The following is a 6000-nucleotide window of genomic DNA, read 5'->3' on the forward strand; positions in this document are numbered from 1 at the left end:
AACAGTTTGGAAATACTGCATTACACTTGGAAAATACCCAGTGCCAGTGAATCAATTTTTTATCTGCTTTGTAAAAACAACTTCTGCTTTATTGCTTTTTGGAAATAGAATGGAAGCAATACTTCACAAAAGCCATTAAACAGAACTTGTGACAAAATGTAAGACTTCTGATTAACTACATTATTTTTTTATTTCTTTTAAACACCTAATGGCATAATGAAAGCTGATTAGATTATTGATATGTTCACATTCCATTCTGATATCTGATAGCCTTAAATTAAAAAGTTGAATTGTAAAATGAGATGACAGTGCAATTGAACCATCAACCTCATAAACAGTAACTGCTGGGTAATCCAAATTTTTAATTGGCCAAAGTAACATGTAGTGTTGGAAAATATGGAAGATAGTCTATAATTAGAACAATTAACACAATGATGATTCTTATATAGCAGCGACGCTTTAAATATTTAACCATGGAGGGCAGAAAACAATTTCAAGTTGGTGAGTGAAGGGACAATTCTGTAGGGTATTCCTTAGGATTTTTTTTTTTTTTTTGGTAGTTCCTTTGGGACATAGTCAGCAAATATCATATTGTTAATATTGCAGAAGTTATAGCAAGGAAGACAAAAACAGTGTCCTTTGATTTTATATCATTTTTCTAAGAGAGTAACATAAATAATGGGGTATAGGGTTGTTAGTATAGGGTTGTTAAAAATACATGCCATTTTTTAAAATATTCACTGTGGATGAAAGAAATCTGTTTCATCTAAAAAAAGATACATTATGTTTAAATTCCACATTATCATGTATTTTCGTTTCTAAAACCTTGCAAAAACAATGAAGGTTGTGATGAGTTCTTTCATTGCCACTGGAGCAGGGGCAGAGGGACTCCTGATAAATCAGCTATGTAAGTCTGTGGAGCATAATAAGCACAGGCATGCTGCAAGAATTAGAATTAGTGTCAGTCTTATTTAAAAGCTTCCTTATTCATTTTTGCAACTCTGGATTGTTGGCCAAGATTAAATCATGAGTCTCCTGAACACGCTTGTAAAATAGTTAAGCAAGTAGTAGAGAAAGAATGACAAAGGGGTAACTTTATTTGCACTATTATATTAATGTAAATTTAAATCAAATGAAGATAAAACAAATATTATACAAATAAAATTCAGGATTTTTCCCTTGTGATTATTAATAACAGCGTAAAGGTTAATTCCAAATCAAAAGATTTACTCCAATGTAAACATAAATTTAAAAATATATCTATCACCTATCCTATCTTGGATCAAGATGAGGATTATTTTTTCTGAATTTAGGAAATAGATGTCTATAATTAAACAACAGGTAGGATGATAAAATAATAAGTTTTAAAAAATCCTCTCTATATCAGCTGGGGTCTAACCAGAAAAACAACTTTAAGAGTTTCTAAAAAATACATGTGATGCAGAGATTATACTGAACACCAGACAGAAGATAGCGAGGTAACTCCTTGATCAACAAACATATGAAGACATGACCACTACAAGACTGGACGGAAAACAGGATGAGGCAATATTATTGGTGCTTAAAAGTAAGAGTCACCCAGCAAGAGTTGAGCCCCAGGCCAGTCTGTCTGGTGAGAACTGAAGCCACCCTTGTCCCCCAGTGCAGAGGAAGAAGGTTGGGAGAATACCTTGCGTTCTCTCTTCTTTCCCCCTTTTAAATTTCCGCCAATTTTTCTTGTAGACATAATCAGCCAGAAATTAGCTGTAATAGGACTTTACCACCAAATGCACAAACATCAATACAGAGGCACAAAGTATGTGAAAAACAAGAAAACATGTTTTCTTATTCCACCAAAGGAACACAACAATTCTTCAGTAACTGGCTTGAAAGAAATATAAATTTTCAAATTGTCTAAAAAGGAACTAAAAATAATGCTCTTAAGGAAATTCCGTGAGGTAGACAGTTCAGTGAAATCAGAAAAAGAATTTATGATCTGAATAAGAAATTCAACAGAGATAGATATCATAAAATAGAACCAAATAGAAATCCTGTAGCTGAAGAATTCAATCAATTAGATAAAGAATACAATGTAGATCTTCAACATCAGTCTAAATCAAGCAGGAGAAAGAATTTGTGAATATGAAGACAGGTCTTTTGAATGACTCAATCAGATGAAACAAAGAAAAAAGAATGAAAAGGAGCAAAGACAACCTATAGGATTTATGGGATACTATTAAAATGAACAAATTCTTGCATTATGGGAGTTTTAGAAGGAGAAGAGAGAAAAAAAGGAACAGAAAGCTTATTTAATGAGATAATTTAGGAAAACTTCCAAGTCTTGGGAGAAATATGAACATCCAGATCTATGAAACTTGAAAGTTCACGAATACGTGGAAATTAAACAACGGGCTCTTGAACAACCAATGGGCCAAAGAAGAAATCAAAAGAGAAATTAAAAACAAAACAAAACAAAATAAAACAAAAAACCTGAACAGGAGGATCTCAAAGAGGTGCTCTCCAAGGCATATTATAAACAAACTGTCAAAATTCAAAAACTAAAGAGAATCTTAAAAGCAGAAGGAGAAAAGCAGTAAATCACATATAAAGGACTCTCCACTAGATTATGATCATGTTTGTCAGCAGAAATGTTACAGGCCAGGAAGGAATGGGGTGATATATTCAAAGTGCTGGAGGAAAAACTAGTAGGGAAAAAATACTTTACACAGAAAATCTGTTCTTTAGAAATGAAGGAGGAAACAGAATGATAATTAGTATCATAAATACATATACAAGTATAAAACTCACTGGTATAGGTAAATATATAGCCAAATCCAGAATAATTCAATATTGTAATGGTGGTGTGTAAATCATGCATATATCTAATGTAAAGGTTAAAAGTCAAAATGATCTAAGATAACTAAAGCTACAATAAGTTGTTAAAGAATACACAATATTAAAAGATGTAAATTTTAATATCAAAAACAGAAATTGTTGGGGGAGGGTAAGCTCAAGTTTTTGTGTGTGACAGAAGCTGTTATCAGTTTAAAATGGTAGATTATAACTATAAGATGTTTTATGTAAGTCTCATAGTAACTGCAAACCAAAAAATTGCAGCAGATATATAAACAATAAAGAGAAAGGTATCAGAGCTTAAGACTAAAGAAAATTATCAAATCACAAAGTAGAAAACATGAGAAGTAAAGAACAAAAGACTTACACAAAAAAAAACAAAAAACAAATAAGAAAATGGCAGTAGTAAGTTCTTACCTGTCAATATAATAACCTTGAATTTATATGGATTAAATTCTTAAATCAAAAAAAACCAGAGTAGCTAAATAGATCTTTTTTTAAAAGTCCAACTATATGCTGCCTACAAGAGACTCACTTAAGCTTTAAGGACACAATAAACTAAAAGATTTTGAAAGGATTGAAGAAGATACTCCATGCAAATGGTAACCATAAAAGAGCAGAGGTGTCTATACCCATATCTGATAAAGAGTCTTCAAGATGAAAACTGTCTCAAAAGACAAAGAAGATAATTATTTAATAATAAAGTGGTCAATTTATCCAGAGGATGTGATCATTATAGATATATATACTCCCCCAATTAGGAGCACCTAAATACATAAAACAAATACTAGTGGACATAAAGAGAAATGAATCACAGCACAATAATGTTTAATAGTAGGGGACTTCAATACCCTGCTTTCAACAATGGATAGATCAACCAGACAGAAAATTGATAAGGAAATAATGAACTTGAATGGCACTTTTTGCCGAATTGACCTAACAGACATATGCAGAACTTTCTATCTAACAGCAGCAGAAGACACATTTTTATCCAGCACCCATGAAACATTCTCCAGGATTGGCCATATGTCACAGGATAGGTCATAGCAGAAGGCTTAACATACTTAGGAAAATTCAAATCAAATCTAGTATTGTTTGGACCACAATGGTATGAAATTAAAAATCGATAACAGGAGGAATCTTGAAAAAGTCACAAATATGTGGAAATTAAACAACGGGCTCTTGAACAACCAATGGGCCAAAGAAGAAATCTAAAGGGAAATTAAAAAAAAAAAAAATCATTGAGACAAATAAAAACAGAAACATAACATACCAAAACCTATGGGATGCAGGAAAAGCAGTTCTAAGTGGAAATTTTACAGCAATAAATGCCTACATTTAAAAGGAAAAGGATTTTGAACAAATAGTATAGCATAGCACTCCAAAGAACTAGAAAAAAAAACTAAATCCAAAATTATCAAAAGGAGGGAATATTAATAATAAAAACAAAAATAATACAAAGAAAGAACAGAAAAACCATAGAAAGAATAAAACCAAGTTATTATTTTTGAAAAAATAAAGAAAACTGACAAACTCTTAACTAGACTAAGTACAAAAAAAGAAAGAAGAGCAAAGTAAATAAAAAATTAAAGTGAATAAATTTCAACAGATGCTTCAGAAATAAAAAGGATCATAAGAGACTATTATGAACAATTACATGTCAACAAATTGGATAACTTAGAGAAATTTATTGGATGAATTCCTAGAAAAATACAATCTACCAAGACTGAGCCAGGAAGAAACAGAAAGCCAGAGCAGACCCTAAAAGAAATAAAATATTTTAAAAGTCATTAAAAAACCTCTCAAGAAATAAAAGCCCAGAACCAGATGGATTCACAGATTAATTCTAAAAAGGATTCAAAGAAGAGTTGATACCAATATTTCCTAAACTCTTTCAGAAAAACAGAGCCTCATTTTATGAGGCCAGCATCACCTTGATGCCAAAGCTAAAGACATCATGGTAAGAAAAGAAAACTATAAGCTAATTTCTCTGAGGAGAATTGAAGCAAAAGTCCTCAATAAAATAATAGTAAACCAAATCCAACAACACATCAAAAAGATTTTACATCATGATCAAGTAAGAATACTTCCTAGCATGCAAGGCTGGTTTAACACATACAAATCAACCTGATACATCACATTAATAGAATGAAAGGTAAAACCACATGATCATTTCAATTGATGCAGAAAAAAACATTTGACAAAGTCCAATGTCCTTTCTTGATCAAAACCCTGAACAGTTTAGGTATAGAAATGTTCCTCAACATAAAGGCTATTTATTAAAAACCTACTGCTAACATAATCAATGGGGAAAAAAAACTGAAATATTTTCCAATAAGATTGGTACAAGGGAGGTTGCCCACTCTTGACACTTCTATTCAACATAAGACTGGAAGTACTAGCAAAAGCATTCAGAAAAGAAAAAGAAATAAAAGGCATCCAAATTGTAAAGAAAAAGTAAAATTATCTCTATTCACAGATGATATGATGCGATAGGTAAAATATCCCAAAGATTCCACAAAAAAACCCTGTTAAAACTATTAAATTAATTCAGTAAAGTTACAGGATACACAACCAACATACAAAAATCAGTAGCATTTTTATACATGAATAATGAGTTAATTGAAAAAGTAATCAAGAAAATAATCTCATTTACAAGAACATTAAAACCCCTACAAAATCCTAGGAATAAATCTAATCAAGGAGTTAAAAGATCTGTACATTGAAAACTATAAAACATCAATCAGAGAAATTGAAGACACAAGTAAATGGAAAGATATCTCATGTTTGTAGATTGGAAGAATTAATATTGTTAAATTGTCCATACTACTCAAAGCCATGCACAGATTCAACATGATTCCTATGAAAATCCCATTGGCATTCTTCAGAGAAATAGAAAAAACAAACCTAAAATGAGTACAGAATGACAAAAGACCCCAAATAACCATTTGGGGTTATTATGACTATTCTGAAAAAGGCAAACAAAATTCAAGGCATCATACTTGCTGATTTAAAATTATACTACAAAGCCATAGTAATGAAACAGTGTGGAACTGCCATAAAAACAGGCACATAGACCAGTGGAATAGAATAGAAAACTCAGAAATAAATACAAATATTTATGATCAACTAATTTTTCAAAAGGGCATCAAGAAGACACAATGGGGA

Source organism: Microcebus murinus, chromosome 8 (assembly GCF_040939455.1).
Source record: "Microcebus murinus isolate Inina chromosome 8, M.murinus_Inina_mat1.0, whole genome shotgun sequence".
In the NCBI taxonomy this organism is placed as follows: domain Eukaryota; kingdom Metazoa; phylum Chordata; class Mammalia; order Primates; family Cheirogaleidae; genus Microcebus; species Microcebus murinus.